Genomic DNA, 17,180 nt, shown 5'->3' with positions numbered 1-17,180 from the left:
ATGCTATCCTCTAACCTAGCGCATAACGTCTCAAAAAAAGAGGATACGACTCGGTCTATTCCTGACTAAGTCAAGACAGTGCTCTCGAATTCCACGCAGCTTTGTAACGGTGAATATATGACTGATTAATTTATAATCGACTTCAACTAAGTCTGCATTAAGGGCTGGTTCACACGTACGTTTTGCTGACATTAAACGCAGCGTTTTAAAAGTAATGTTTTTAGGGATCTACCGCCCTCCCATGCAAGTAAACGGGAGAGTTTAGTACAAGCTTTTGCAGGCTTTCATGAAAGTCTGGCAGTCAATCCCAGCGTCTCCTCTCCTCTCCTCTCAAAAGCAACATGCAGCTTCTAGAAGGCGTTTGAAAGCCAGCAAAAGCCAAAGAAAGCCCATAAAAGCCCAGCCTTTCCATATACTTCCTGTAAAAGCCACCAAAAGCCCAGAAAATGCAACCCTCTCCTGAAAGCCTTCAAAAGCCATTAAAAGCTAAGCTGTTAAATGCTGGCATTCTTGAAAAAAAACAAAACCCCACAGCGTTTGAACGAAACGTTTAACAGAAGCTCAGCAGAAGCCCATGTGAACCAGCCCTAATAGATGTTTTTGGGATATTGGTCCAGATATCAGTGAGGTCTTAAAGAGACACTGAAGCGAAAAAAAATATATGATATAATGAATTGGTTGTGTACTATGAATAATTACTAGAAGATTAGCAGCAAAGAAAATATTCTCATATTTTTATTTTCAGGTATATAGTGTTTTTTCTAACATTGCATCACTCTATAATATGTCCAGATTACACAACACTCAGCATTCAAAATGAGTCTTTCAGAGCAGTCTGTGAAGTAATAAACTCTCCTCTGCTAGAGGAAAAGTAAACAGTTCAATTACAGTTGAGATAATAAAAGTCAGATAACAGCCCTCTCCACGACCAAGTTGGTCGGAGAGCTTAATAGCTTTTTTGCATAGAGATAACAACTGGAGTTTCTCAACTCTTCCTGCACTAGAAACAATTAGACTGATGTATCTGATCGTAATGTTTTTTTTCTTAGCTGTACTACACATACAAATCATAATATCATCATTTTTTTTCCGCTTCAGTGTCTCTTTAAGTCTATAGAAATTCCTAGGTCTTTTTCCCAGTTATTAAAGTGGTCTGAAACTGACATAACATTCAATAAAAATGTTTTTCCTACTTTTTATTACTAATACAGTTATCATATTTGCTTTTGTGCATAAGTAATATTGTCTGTTTACAAATTACAAGTTTCCAAAGTGTAGTTTGTGCCCAAAAAGCTGTCATAGCATTCAAACTGATTATTATATATTAACATCTTCTAATAAGCTATTCTGAACTGTGTGAAGCTCTCTGTGCTTCAGGCACACACAGAGAGCTCCTACACTGTTTACACACATTGTATCAACATTGGAATGCAAACAAAGATGCTGTTATCTATAGTTTGGATGTGGATTTGAAGCTGAATAGCAGGACAAAGGGCTTTGTTTAACCATTTGAGTGATGTTCTGCTAAAAAAAAATTCTGAGATAGTCGCTTTGAAGCTGTGAGTAATCTTTTAGAGCAAAGTAGAAATGCTGGCTTTCAGACCACTTTAATATATCTAGGTTGGTTTGGTTTGTTCATGAGATAGTGGTTTATATATTAGTGAGATGATACCAGAGGAAGGCGGATCTGATGCACAAGTGTGTTGAAGTTGAGTTCTGGTTATCCTCCTCAGCGGTATGGACGACTCTACACGTCCATCACCGCCGGAGGTCGCCGCTCAGGCCCTGCTGGGCCGATTTGAGCAAAATAAAAAGCAGCACACGCAGCCGGCACTTTGCCAGCCGCGTGTGCTGCCTGATCGCCGCCGCTCTGCGGTGATCCGCCGCGAGCAGTGGCGAAAGAGGGTCCCCCCAGCCGCCCGAGACCTGCGCAGCCGGAACAAAAGTTCCGGCCAGCGCTAAGGGCTGGATCGGAGGCGGCTGACGTCAGGACGTCGGCTGACGTCCATGACGTCACTCCGCTCGTCGCTATGGCGACGATGTAAGCAAAACAAGGAAGGCTGCTCATTGCGGCCTTCCTTGTTCTGGGCGCCGGAGGCGATCGGAAGAACGCCTCCGGAGCGCCCTCTAGTGGGCTTTCATGCAGCCAACTTTCAGTTGGCTGCATGAAACAGTTTTTTTTTTAATTAAAAAAAAACCCTCCCGCAGCCGCCCTGGCGATCTTAATAGACCGCCAGGGAGGTTAAGGGAGATGTAGTATAGGAGAGGTGGGATTTCATAAAATTTGAAATTTGCATATAGCGAAAGTTTTCGGAGACAGAAAGCGGTTTATGTTCGCGTAAGGAAGCTAGGGTTTTCGTCCCAGAGTCAGTAGATAAGTCAAATACTTTAGTGAGTTGAGAACTGGACCACCAGCGGAAACTTGCTGGGGATTCCAGTGCTGCAGGGAAGGAGGGATTGCCTATAAAGGAGGTCAGCAGTCTATTGGGGGGAGGGGGGAGATATTCCCAGAATATTTACAACTATCCCATACTGAACGTTAATGTTTTATGCGATTATTGATTTTGTTTCTGTCAGCTGGAACTATCCAAAAGAGGTTAGAGAGTTTGAGTGGGCTTGTAAAGGATTCTTCTGTATCTACCCAGGAAGGTCTATTATCGAGATGTCAATGGGGCAATTTGTGCTGCTTTATAGTAGTTTTTGAGGTTGGGCATACCAAGGCCTCCATCCTGCTGCAAGTGGTATAAGTAAAGCTGGCCATACACTGGCCCGATTTACCGCCGTTTCGACAGCAGATTCGATCACTGGGATCGAATCTGCTGCTAATCGTTCGCGCTACACGCCGAATTTTGATTCATTTCGTCCGATCCCGTCGATCGCGCCGTGCGGAAAATTACCGTTGATCGCCCGCGGGTAAAGAGCGCATCGCTAGCGGCGTTCGAGTGCCCGACGACCGACGCAATAGAGCCCGCATACATTACCTGCTCCGCCGGCGCGACTGCCCCCGCTCGTCTCCGCTCTTCTCCGCTCTGGTCTCCGGCATGCCTTCACTTATTCCTGCCCGGCAGGAAGTTTAAACAGTAGAGGGCGCTCTACTGTTTAAACTTCCTGCCGGGCAGGAAGAAGTGAAGCATGCTGGAGCCGGAGACCAGAGCGGAGACGAGCGGGGGCAGTCGCGCCGGCGGAGCAGGTAATGTATGCGGCGGGGGGGAGCGGTGGCAGCAGCACCACCACAACAGATTGTGAACGGTTTCAGGCTGAAATCGGTTCACAATCTGTTTGCAGTAAAGGTAGCCATACGATCCCTCTCTGATCAGATAGGGATCTGTCTGTTGGTCGAATCTGATGGCAAATCGACCAGTGTATGGCCACCTTAAAGATTGAGGAATCTTTTTTTTTTTTTTTTTTTTTTTTTTTAAACCTCAGACAAGCTCGCTTACCCATATAGGGAAGTTTGTTTTTCTCATTGAATTTCAAAGGCATCCTGGAGCGCTTGCATTAATCTATGTGGTAAAGAGATATTTAGTGCTTTAGATTTATTAGGATTTACCTAGAGACCTGAAAGTTTTCCAAAAGTTTCTAAAAGTTTTTAAGGGCAAGGAGGGAACTCGTGGTGCGGGAGATACAAAGGATGAGATCGTCAGCAAAAAGGCTGATTTTATACATCCTGTTTCCAAGTTGAATACCATAAATATCTATACAATACAATAACATTTCTATAGCGCTTTTCTCCCATAGGACTCAAAGCGCTTAGGCTCTCTCAGATTCAGTAATTAGTAGGATGAAGTATTCACACAACAAAAGTTATATTTCTGCAAATGCCAAACTGAACAGGTGGGTTTTCAGTCTGGATTTAAACACGTCCAGGGATGGAGCTGTCCTGATCTGTTGAGGTAAGGAGTTCCAAAACGTAGGGGCAGCATGACAGAAGGCTCTGGGACCAAAAGTTTCCAAGTGGACTCTGGGTATGACTAGATTATTAGAACCTGTTGATCTGAGAATGCGGGGATTGCTACGCAGCTGCAACATATCTTTCATATATCCAGGGCCTAAATTATTCAGGGATTTAAATGTCAGGCCGATCTTGAATAGGACCCTCCATTCTATAGGTAGCCAGTGAAGGGAGTGCAGGACTGGCATTATGTGGCAGTGACGGGGTTGGTTGGTTAGCAGTCTGGCAGCAGTATTCTGTATCAGCTGTAGTCGGTACAAGACCTTTTTTGGAAGGCCAGTGTAGAGAGCATTGCAGTAGTCCAGTCGGGATGTGATGAAGGCGTGGACTAAGGTTGGCAGATCTTCTGGGGGTATGAGGTGCTTGATTTTTGCAATGTTCTTCAGGTGAAAATAGGATGATTTCACCACAGCAGAGATTTGAGTTCTGAAGTTTAAATCCCAATCAATTAGAACTCCCAGGCTACGCACATGATCAGAGCTGCGCAGATCCGTGCCTCCTATTCCCAGTGGTGAAGACTGCAAGTTAAGTTGTTTTGTTATCATGCTCTGCCCTCCTATCAGAAGGACTTCAGTTTTGTCTGCATTTAGTTTCAGCCAGTTGTCATTCATCCATTGCTGTAGTTCACGTAAGCAGGCATTTATAGTTAGAGTTGGGTCTGTCACACCAGGCTTGAAGGAAAGATATAGTTGAGTGTCGTCTGCATAGCAGTGGTATGTCAGGCCATGTTTTTGGATTAGTTTTCCCAGCGGTAACATGTAAATCGTGAAAAGCAGGGGAGAGAGGATTGAGCCCTGGGGCACCCCATACCTAAGTGATACAGGGGTGGACAGGAAGGGCCCCATAGACACTTTGTGGGTTCTGCCACTCAAGAAGGATTGGAACCACTGAAGAACTATGCCATCAATGCCGCAGTATTCCTGTAGCCTGTTTATCAAGATGTCATGGTCAACTGTATCAAAGGCTGCAGAAAGGTCTAGCAGTATGAGGATGGAGCACTCTCCTCTGTCTCTTGCCATGAGCAGGTGGTTGCATATTTGGATGAGGGCCGTTTCAGTGCTGTGGTGTTTCCTGAAGCCAGACTGGAATGGGTCATAACTGTTGTTTTGTAGGATTTTGGCTTCTAGCTGGAGGTAAACAGCTTTTTCAATTAGCTTGCCCAGAAAGGGAAGGTTAGAGACAGGTCTGTAGCTGGTCATTGCATCTGGGTCCAGGGAGGGTTTTTTGAGGAGAGGCCTGATGATTGCTTACTTCAGTAAAGCAGGAAATATCCCTGATTTTAAGGAACAGGGCGTTTCAAATTTGAATAGCCAGGGGCTCTATAGCTAAGGCGAATAAAAGTTGGGATAGAGGACAAACCCTGGTGAGTGCCTCTAGTAATCTTAAAGGGAGAGCAAACGCAGTTATCTCACAAAAGCTAAAGAGGTGGAATAAAGGGCCTTTATCCATGTGATAAAATGATCCCTGAAGCCCATCTCTAAAGTGTATCTATCAAAAAAATTCCAGGACACTGAATCAAAGGCTTTCGTAATGGCTAGGGAAAGCAACGTAGAGGGTATCTGAGAGATGTGTGCGTGGTGTATGAACTGTAGAAGGCGTCTTACACTGTTGCCTGCCTATAAGGAATAAAGCCTACTTGATCATTATGTATAAGGGAGGAAATTTCTGTGTTTTAGGCAGGTAGCCAGGATTTTGTCTAGGAGCTTAACATCGATATTTAAAAGTGAGATGGGTCTATAATTAGACCAGAGTAAATGGTTGATGTTCGGTTTGGGGAGCATACTATTGGTGGCTGTATTAGAATGAAACTTGGCACCTTTGAGTATGCTGTTAAAAGCATTGACTAATTTTGGGGCAAGAACAGTTTTTCTTATAATATATAAAGCTCTAAAGCCATCTGGGCCTGGTTGTTGATTTGATTTAAGTTTTTTAATTGCTAATTGAAACTCTGCTAGTAAAATTTCTCGATCTGTCAGTTCTTTGAGGCCTACAGGGAGATTTAGGAAGGGCATCTTTGATAGGTAACTTGATAGCTGATTAGGATAGTCAGGCGAGTTATATAGTTCCAAATTCTGACGAAAAATTTGTACAATTTTGCTTGGATTGGAGGATAATTGATTTTGCCCCATTTGTAAAGTAATCGGTTTGGGAGAAAGGTCAGTATGTCGAAGTTGTTTGGCCAAGATTGTGTCTGCTTTATTGCCTCTTAGGTAGAATTTAAATTTTGGTATTGAAGATTTGCCTTTCTGCGGATTCAGTTAACCTCCTTAGCGGTAACCCCGTGCTGGACACTGGGTAAGCCGCCGGAGGGTGCCGCTCAGGCCCTGCTGGGCCGATTTACATAATTTTTTTTTTGCTGGACGCAGCTAGCACTTTGCTAGCTGCGCCAGCACACTGATCGCCGCTGGCCCGCGCCCGATCGCCGCTATCTGTTGCGGCGCGCGCCCCCCCCCCCCCAGACCTAGTGCGCTGCCTGGCCAATCAGTGCCAGGCAGCGCCGAGGGGTGGATCGGGACTCCCAATGACGTTCCGACATCGGTGACGTCATCCCGCCCCGTCGCCATGGCGACGGGGGAAGCCATCCAGAAAATCCCGTTCTTTGAACGGGATGTCCTGATCGAAGCGGGGGGATGCCGCTGAGCAGCGGCTATCATGTAGCGAGCCCTGGGCTCGCTACATGATTTAAATTTTTTTTTAAAAAAAAAAACTGCTGCGCTGCCCCCTGGCGAAATTTTTCATACCACCAGGGGGGTTAAGCTTAAATTAAGAGCTGTTTCTAGAGCTGTGGAGTCTGAGTCGGGGAGTCGGAGCAATTTTTGGGTACCTGGAGTCGGGAAAAAATGCAGACTCCGACTTCTAATGAATTTAAACTGTAATTAAAATAGAAAATATAAAATGTTCTTTCTCAGATAAGTCATAAATTATATATACAGTAATAGCTCTGCTTAGTCCACAAAAACTAATAAAACCAGTCTAAAAATAGTTGTTCTGCTTCAATAAAGCAGTCCCCGTATTTTTTAAGTCAGATATACATATCTGATTGTGACTGTGTATATATGATGTGTACACAGGAATCCTATATATACACACTAAATAACATTGCTGCTGCTGTAAGAATTTCAGCCCTAGCACACCATAATGATGATCTAATGCATAAGAGAAGTGAAATTTGGGGGGAGGGGGAGAGTGGAAAACCAGGAAGAAATAAGTATGGGGGAGATAAAAGGGCTCAAATACCCTTAATCTGTACTCTGCGCACTCCCGCCGCTGTCCGCGCTCCCGCTCGTAAACACGCCGCCCGCCGCTAGTAAACACGCCGCCGCCCGCTCGCCCAGAGATCAACGAACGGGAAAATCCATTCCCGTTCGTTGATCTAAGCCCCGCAATGATCTGCTGCCGCTCGGCTGAGCAGCGTGATCATTGTGAAAAAATAACAAAGTCCCAGCCTCTTTCTACTTCCTGCAAGCGTCCGGAAGGACGCTTGCAGGTCGCATGAAACAAATTGGTAATGTTGCCATCTTGTGGCCAAATAGTAAAACTACACCCTAACCATTTTTTACACACAAATAAACTTGTTTTACACAAAAAATTAACTCCTTACCTCCCACACTCCCCAATTTTTTTTTTTTTGTAATTAAAAAAAAAAATATATATATATATACAATTTAAAAAAAAATACATAAATAGTTACCTTAGGGACTGAACTTTTTAAATATTTATGTCAAGAGGGCATAACACTGTTACTTTATAAACTATGGGCTTGTAATTAGGGATGGACGCAAAACTGAAAAAAATGCACCTTTATTTCCAACTAAAATATTGGCGGCAAACATTGTGATAGGGACATAATTTAAACGGTTTTATAACCGGGATAAATAGGCATATACATTTAATGGGTATTAATTACAGTAGCATGCATTATTTAAAAACTATAAAGGCCGAAAACTGAAAAATAATTTTTTTTCCCCACATTTTTTCCTATTTTCCCATTAAAACACATTTAGAATAAAATTATTCTTGGCATAATGTCCCACCTAAAGAAAGCCTAATTGGTGGCGAAAAACACAAGATATAGTTCATTTCATTGCGATAAGTAATGATAAAATTATAGACGAATGAATGGAAGGAGCGCTGAAAGGTGAAAATTGCTCTGGTGGTCAGGGGGTAAAACCCCTCAGTTGGGAAGTGGTTAAACCACATAAGAAAAAAGTCCTACAGGATTTACAAAAGAATGCTGTGGTAATTAGTCTTGCTGACAAGGTAAAGGGGTGGGGTGTGGTGGGGGGGGGGGGGGTTGTGGTGCAAGATAGGGTAGAATATGAAAAGGAAGCTTTTAGAATTCTAAATGATCAAGACAAGACAAGACAAATAACATTTTATATTGCGCTTTTCTCCTTGCGGACTCAAAGCGCCAGAGCAGAGCAGCGGCCACTAGGGCGCGCTCTATTGGCAGTAGCAGTGTAAGGGAGACTTGCCAAAGGTCTCCTACTGAATTAGTGCTGGCTTACTGAACAGGCAGAGCCGAGATTCGAACCCTGGTCTCCTGTGTCAGAGGAAGAGCCCTTAACCATTACGCCATCAGCCAACAGAAACCTATCGAAAATTAAACTATCCTGGGAAAATGTTTGGAGAAGAACTGAAATGTTTGTTGAAAACTGCCTTTGATACAGGTATTTTGAATAAGAAAGAATTTGAATACGTGAATATTCCATTTCCAAGGGTGGCCAGATCCTATCATCTTTCTAAAATACAAAAGAGTCTGGCTGGTCCTCCAGGGTGGAGTCGGAGCAATTTTTGGGTACCTGGAGTCGGGAAAAAATGCTCAGACTCCTGAAGAATTTAAACTTTAATTAAAATAGAAAATATGATAAAATGTTCTCTTTCTCAAAGACAAACACTTATATAGCGCTTTTCTCCTGGCGGACTCAAAGCGCCAGAGCTGCAGCCACTAGGACGTGCTACCTATAGATACCGTAATAGCTCTGCTTCGTCCACAAAAATGAAATAGACCAATCAAAAAATAGTTAATTGTGCTGCTTCAAAGAAGCAGTCCCCGTATTTTTAAAGTCAGATATACATATCTGATTGTGACTGTATATATGATGTGTACTCTTTTATATATATATTTATATATATATATATATATATATATATATATATATATATATATATATATATATATATATATATATATATATATATATATACTAAATATCTATGCTGTAAGATTAAAGCCTGATGTGTAGCTGTGTCACTAATAGAGATGGTCAATGAGATGCAAATAATCCTGCGCTGATGCTGGTATATGCAAATTTATGCACTTCCTTTGCTCATAAAATCAAATAATTTGATATGTTAAAATTTGTTTTGATGACTACGAATTAAAGGGTACCTGAGACGGGTGAAAAAAGTTTTATACATACCTGGGGCTTCCTCCAGCCCCTTTCAGGGTGATCAGTCCCTCGCTGTCCTCCTCCACCACCTGGATCTTTTGCTTTGAGTCCCGGTAATTCAGCTGGTCAGCGCACTCCATGCGCGTGCCGCTCCCACAGCCAGGAACATTCTGCACCTGTGCAATAGTGTTGAGCAGGTGTAGTACGCTCCCAGCGACGGAGTGTATGCATGAGCACTACGCCCGACTGGCTCAAGTACCTGGATCCATAGCAGAAGATCCAGGTGGCGAAGGAGGACAGTGAGGGACTGATTAGCCTGAAGGGGGCTGGAGAAAGCCCCAGGTATGTATAAAACTTTAATTTCATCTGTCTCAGGTTTACTTTGTTACACAGTAGTACTATACTCTACATATGCACCACCCATAGAGCTGCAGGGAATCCACTGAGAATGTTGTGCACATTGAACACAGAGGTGTTGTCGATCACCCATAAACCTGGTTCAGATTGTACATGAAGAATGTGTAATAGAGGAAGAATGGCCTCATTCTCCTGTAGATTACCTGCACATCACTCTTACATGTACCCACAGTTACATTGCCTAGTGACTGATAGATGTTCTTTGTTCCTGTCTGTACTTTCTACAACTACTCTGACCAAGGACTAGTTTTAGTCTACGACTAAAAGTATTTAGAGGCAGAATATCAGCTGGATAGCCTGTTAACTAGTATTGTTTAAAAGGGAATCAATATGGCAGCCTCCATATCCTTCTTACTTTCTTTTAAAATTCCTAAGCATTGGCAGTTAAAAGATGCATTTCATGTTACATACTTTCAGTCAATGATTGTAATATGCAAATTAGAGGAGTCTGAGTCGGTGGAATCCTAATCTGAGGAGTCTGAGTCGGTGGATTTTTGTACCGACTCCACAGCGCTGATTATATCAGGTATAGGGTAATCTACCTCTAACCTGTCAGGGTACGTGGACTCCTTTCTCCAAAGGTATGTCTGCGATACCCCAGCCTTCCGGGAGGACAGCAGACATATATTGAATTTATTAGAAAATTTAAAATGGGAGGATGGATGGATGATGGCCACCCTTGATGTAACATTGTTGTATACTATAATTTAGCATGACAGAGGTATAGAGGGAGTCGAACATTTCCTGTATCAGGATAACTTATTACAACCAGAACAGAAGCAATTCATCAGGGATGCGATCCTTTTATATATTGACACATAATTATTTTTATGAAGGGGAGTGCTTCCTCCAGGTGAGAGGGACGGCAATGGGGACCAGGTTCGCGCCCAGGTATGCAAACCTATTCATGGCCCATTGGGAGGATTCCCAGGTATATGGACGTGCTGGGCTGGGCGCGGACCTGGTCCTATGGAAGAGATTTATAGATGACGTCCTACTCAGGAAGCCACCTTAGAAACAAAAACTTATAGAAAGGGGGCTGATTTAAACGATTATATTTTAGCTAACAGCTGCCATCTGCTGTGTGACTGGATAATATTCCAAAGGGTCAATTTATGAGGCTAAAAATTTATTGTGCTGAGGTGGTGGTGGAAAGAAATGGAAAAGATGTCAGAACAATTTAAGGAGAAGGGATATACACTCATCTAAAGGATTATGAAGAACACCTGTTCAATTTCTTATTAATGCAATTATTCAACAAATCACATGGCAGTTGCTTCTATGCATTTAGGGGTGTGGTTCTGGTCAAGATAATCTCCTGAACTCCAAACTGAATGTCAGAATGGGAAAGAAAGGTAATTTTAAGCATTTTTGAGCGTGGCATGGTTGTTGGTGCCAGACGGGCCGGTCTGAGTATTTTACGATCTGCTCAGTTACTGGGATTTTCACGCACAACCATTTCTAAGGGTTACAAAGAATGGTGTGAAAAGGGAAAAACATCCAGTATGTGGCAGTCCTGTGGGGGAAAATGCTTTGTTGATGCTAGAGGTCAGAGGAGAATGGGCCGACTAATTCAAGCTGATAGAAGTGCATCGTTGACTGAAATAACCACTCCTTACAACCGAGGTATGCAGCAAAGCACAACACGCACAACCTGGAGGCAGATGGACTACAACAGCAGAAGACTACACCGGGTACCACTCCTCTCCACTAAAAATAGTAAAAGAGGCTAAAATTTGCACGAGCTCACCAAAATTGGACATTTGAAGACTGGAAAAATGTTACTTGGTCTGATGAGTCTCGATAGTCAGAATTTGGCGTAAACAGAATGAGAACATGGATCCATCATGCCTTGTTACCACTGTGCAGGCTGGTGGTGTAATGGTGTGTGGGGTATTTTCTTGGCACACTTTAGGCCCATTAGTGCCAATTGGGCATTGTTTAAAGAGGAGCTGTTGGGTATAAGGTCTCAGAGAAAATAAACACATATATCAGTAGCTAAAGATTGGCTGTACTTACATTACATATGCATTTCACTGTCCACGTTTGGATTTCACAGAATTTGTATATAGTATATGCAGAGATAGATGCTCCTGACAGCTCATGGCAGGCTCCATGTTTTTCTGTCAAATGTGTCGTCATGTCCTGCCTGCTTCCTGATCACAGTTAAGCTGGTACTAAATAACAGTGTGCAGTGAATATTAATGAGCCATGTGGCTAGGAACAATAGCAGACTCCTGCAGTGTACTCTGCCCGAGATTTATCAGTGCTACGCGATTACAAGCTGCTGTAATGTCTCATTAGCAGCCGAGGGGAGAGCCCCAGAATGCTTTGCAGTATGGTATGCGGCTTGCGTCTTCTTAAGAATAACAGACTTGCTGATAAGCACACATCAAAGGTAACTGAGATTTTTATCTTCACTAATTGCTTTTGGGCTTCCTTCTAAACTGTTTAACACAGGAGAATAGAGGTTTAAATTAGCTTCTGCAGCCTGACAGTTACTCTTTAAATGCTGCGGGCTACCTGAGCATTGTTTCCGACCATGTCCATCCCTTCATGCCCTCCATGTACCCATCCTCTGGCTACTTCCAGCAGGATAATGCATCATGTCACAAAGCTCGAATCCTTTCAAATTGGTTTCTTGAAAATGCCAATGAGTTCACTGTACTAAAATGGCCCCCACAGTCACCAGATCTTAACCCAATAGAGCATCTTTGAGATGTGATGGAATATCCCATCAACTGCAAATTGCTATCCTATCAATATTGGCCAATATTTCTAAAGAATGTTTCTCCCATCGTCCTCCAGGACGGCTGCTGCTGAGACATTGCTGTCTCCTCTCACACTGGAAACACCTGAAACAAATTCTAAAGTTAATTAGGTGTGAGCCCATAAAGGAACTCCTCCTCCCCCTCTTATTCAGTTTTTTGTTGTTTCCCATTCACACTGGACGCCTGACTAGTGAGCTCTTTATTATTTTATCTGGCATGAGGGTTGCCTGGGGCACCCATGTTATAGATTTTTTTTTTTTTTTTTTATCGCCTTGTGGTGGTTAGGGGCTGGTAACGGAGGTGTCGGCCCTGGCGGGAGACGGTAAGGGAATGTTTTTTTACCTGGTCTCCTTCACTCTCGCTGGTATGAGAAGCCACCATGGCCACCTTGGATGAGCGTGGTTTGTGCACTGCCGGATCGAAGTTGCCGAGAGCTAATCTCGCGGGAGGACGCTGAACGTGTGGCGGCACTTCCGGTTACTGGTGGAGGACGGGCTGGGCGGCGTCCGGAACTAGGAAGTGCGGATATACAAGCCGCACTTGGGCGCACATGGAACGCCGCTCACGCTGCAATATGAAGCAGCTGCAGACCTCCAGCACTGCAGCAGACGATGCCCCGGTGGCTATATCTCAGGAGACTGACGCAAGTCTGCGGGTATGTGGGTGAGAAGTTATACTTCAGGACATTGTTGCAGGCAACATTTGAGTAATGGAATGTTCTCTGTCTTGTTTCTCCCCACAGGAAGCCACAGCAAAGCAAAAAATAAGATGTAGAGTGTGCAATGCTAGGCTTCAGGAGGGGGCGACTAGGAATATATGTAGAGACTGCCACTTACAGTCAAAACCGCATTCTATTTCAGGTGGAGAGAGCTCCCAAGCTACATTGGCATTAGATTTAATGCAGACTGTGAAAGATGAAATTTCTAATACTTTTCCTGCATTTAGATCAGCTTTGTCAGTAACCCAGGATCAATCCTCAGTTGCTGTTCCACACAGGGTAGATCATCTGGGGGACCCACAGACGGGTCAGTCCTCTGGAGATTTGTCAGGTTAGCAACCTGTGATTCCTCAGGCTGTGCCTTTGTCTATTCAGGTATCTTCTGAGGGTTCAGAGGAAGAAGGTGAAGCTATAGGATCAGATATTTCAGAAAGGTCTAAAGCAGTTAAAACCACTCGCTATTTTTCTGCAGAAGACACAGAAGAGATATTAAAGGCAGTATATGATTCTGAACAGATTAAATCAGATCTGCCTGTTACTTCTGTTCGGGATGATATTTATAAGGGCAACAAGCAATCAAGGTTTTTCCAGTACATGACTCCATTAAGGAACTCATTAAATCCCAGTGGAAAGATCCGGAAAAACGTTTGTTTATTCCAAGATCTTTTAAAAGGAGGTTTCCCTTCAAAGATGAAGAGGAATCTCCTTGGACAGAATTCCCCAAGTTAGATGCAACTTTGGCGCAATATTCGAAAAACTCAGATTTATCTTTCGAAGATGCGGGTTCCCTTAACCTCCTTGGCGGTTAAATTTTTTCGCCAAGGAGGCTGCATTACACTTTTTTTGTATTTTTTTTTTGTTTGTTTCATGTAGCCTCCCGAGTGGTAGCTACATGAAACACCACTAGAGGGCACATGTGTCCCTCTAGTCTGATCGCCGCCGGCAACAACCGCAAACAGGAGATTGCATATAGAACGCGATCTCCTGTTTGGCTTCTCCTGTTGCCATGGCGACGATCAGAATGACGTCATGGACGTCAGCCGACGTCTTGACGTCAGGCGCACCCGATCCAGCCCTTTGCGCTGCCCGGGAGTGATTGGTCCGGGCTGAGCAGGGCTCTGGCGGGGGGGCCTCCTCTGCCGCTGCGTGCGGCCGATCGCCGCGCGGTGGCGCCGATCAAGCTGTACGCGTGGCTAGCAAACTGCTAGCTGCGCGTACAGCACTTTGCAGAATGAAAATCGCCCCACCAGGGGCTGAGATATCCTCCGAGGCGGTCTACCCCTTGTCCAGCACTGGGTTACCGCTAAGGAGGTTAAAGATCCCATGGACAGAAAGGCTGAAGCATTACTCAAAAGAGCATGGGATGCGGTGTCTTTTTCTTTTAAACCTGCTATAGATTCTATTTGTTTGGCTAGGAATTTGGTGAGATAGGTTGAAGGATTACAGAATCATCTAGTTGCAGGCACTCCCCATGAAAAGATTCTGGAATCTTTACCGGTCATTACTAAATCGGTAGCTTTCCTTGCGGATGCAGCATCGGAAAGCTTAAGGGCATCGGCAAAGGCAGCTGCTCTAGTCAATTCCTCCAGACGGGCAGTTTGGTTAAATGCCTGGGAGGGAGATTCTGCGTCTAAGCATAATTTATGTTCCATGGAGTTCCAAGGTGAATTGTTATTTGGAAAGATCTTGATAGTCTAGAAAGATCTTCTGAAGAAGGGAAAACATTTCCGGACAATAGGAAAATGATTCCCAAAAAACCCTTCATAAATAAAAGGATTCCTGCAAGGGGAGAACCATCTGCTAGGGGTACTTTTCAGTCCAAAAGGTGGACTTATAATGCGGGCAGAGGTAGGGGGTCTTTTCTGTTTAACAAACCCCAGGGCCCTCCCGCAAAACCAGCAAAATGACTATCTGGGTCCTGTAGGGGGGAGGTTAGAACCTTTTCTTTCTGCGTGGAAAGAGATAACCAAAAGTCTTTATGTTCTGAATTTAATTCAGTACGGTTACTGAATCGAGTTCAGTTCCTCCTCCCAGCAGATTGGTAACGGGGGTCCCGAGAGACCCTCAGTGGGCACAAGCGTTAACCTGCTGGGCGGTCTGGACGAGCTCAGCTCGTCCAGTACCGCCGGAGCCTGCCGTTCAGGCCCTGCTGGGCCGATTTGGCTCAAATAAAAAGCAGCACACGCAGCCGGCACTTTGCCAGCCGCGTGTGCTGCCTGAATGTCGCCGCTCTGCGGCGATCCGCCGCGAGCAGCGGCGAAAGAGGGTCCCCCCAGCCGCCTGAGCCCAGCGTAGCCGGAACAAAAAGTTCCGGCCAGCGCTAAGGGCTGGATCGGAGGCGGCTGACGTCGATGACGTCACTCCGCTCGTCGCTATGGCGTCGATGTAAGCAAAACAAGGAAGGCCGCTCATTGCGGCCTTCCTTGTTTATTCTGGGCGCCGGAGGCGATCGGAAGAACGCCTCCGGAGCGCCCTCTAGTGGGCTTTCATGCAGCCAACTTTCAGTTGGCTGCATGAAATAGTTTTTTTTTTTTTTTTTATTAAAAAAAAAACCCTCCCGCAGCCTGCCTGGCGATCTTAATAGAACGCCAGGCAGGTTAAAGAGAAACTCCAATCTAGAATTGAACTTTATCCCAATCAGTAGCTGATACCCCCTTTACATGAGAAATATTATTTTCACAAACAGACCATCAGGGGGCGCTGTATGACTGATTTTGTGCTGAAACCCCCCCCACAAGAAGCTCTGAGTACCGCGGTACTCTGGGCAAACTGCCACAATGTAACAATGTTCACAGACAGGAAATAGCTGTTTACAGCTGTCTCTAACAGCCAAAACAGCTAGGAGCAGCTACATAACCTGCCCACAGTAAAAATGTAGCACATGTAAAAGGATACCGTGCACCTGTCTCTTGAACAGTTCCAAAAATGTATTCCATTCCTCAGCCAAAAGTAAGCAGTATTGACATGTACAGAAAGAATCGTCAAACATGTATGCTGGAAGTTGTTACGGTGAAGGAGGGAGGCGAGACCAGGGGAAGATTGGACGGCACTACAGCCGTTTCACGCCGCTCGGGCGCTTGCTCACATGCGTGTCCGTGATGCGTGTCTCTTCACGGACACGGATGTGAGCAAGCACCCGAGCGGCGTGAAACGGCTGTAGTGCCGTCCAATCTTCCCCTGGTCACCCCTCCCTCCACCGTAACAACTTCCAGCATACAGGTTTGACGATTCTTTCTGTACATGTCAATACTGTTTACTTTTGGCTGAGGAATGGAATCAATTTTTGGAACTGTTCAAGAGACAGGTGCACGGTATCCTCCTTTTACATGTGCTAAGTTTGTTGTGGTGCTCTGCACTAATGTTACTTGTTGCACATCTCGAAGTTCTTCCTGCAAGCCTCACAGAAGTTGTTTACTTATTGTCAAGGTGAAGATGTTGTTTACTGTATGTGATGCAAGCGCCCTCTGAGTAAGGCCATTAACCCTCAGGTTCATGCATTTGAGTGCCAGACCATAAGTCCTTCTGCTATAGTGCACAGTAAAAATGTCACCATGTAATAAATGTCAGAATGTAAATCAGGGAGAGGAAAGATTTTACAATGAGCAAACACTGACTAAATCATTTATACATAATTATGATAAAAAATGAAGCACTTTTTGACTACATTATTTTCACTGGAGTTCCTCTTTAAGGAACTGAATAATATAATTACTGGAAAAGAATGTGATCAAGAGAGTCCCACTTAAAGGACTTACGAGGCGAAAATGCTAAAAAAAAAGTAAATTACCTGCCTCATCTTTTATGGCACGGAGGACGCCGTCCGCGCCCTCCGTGCCGATCCGCCGGGTCCCCCCGCTCATTAGCCCCCCGGGCCGGCTGCCGGGCTAATGAGCGGGGGGACCCGGCGGATTGGCACGGAGGGTGCGGAC

The 17,180-nt window shown here is 44.5% G+C and overlaps 1 protein-coding gene across 1 annotated transcript in view; it reads left to right on the top strand.

The window, feature by feature from the left end:
• The window catches only part of LOC137514583 (E3 SUMO-protein ligase PIAS4-like), a 227,514-nt gene that overhangs the window by 37,920 nt on the left and 172,414 nt on the right, over positions 1 to 17,180 (top strand). The window lies entirely within an intron of this gene.

The sequence above is a fragment of the Hyperolius riggenbachi genome, chromosome 1 (assembly GCF_040937935.1).
Source record: "Hyperolius riggenbachi isolate aHypRig1 chromosome 1, aHypRig1.pri, whole genome shotgun sequence".
Lineage (NCBI taxonomy): Eukaryota > Metazoa > Chordata > Amphibia > Anura > Hyperoliidae > Hyperolius > Hyperolius riggenbachi.
Note: the sequence above shows the minus strand (reverse complement) of the source record. Positions and strands in the feature narration are given on the sequence as shown.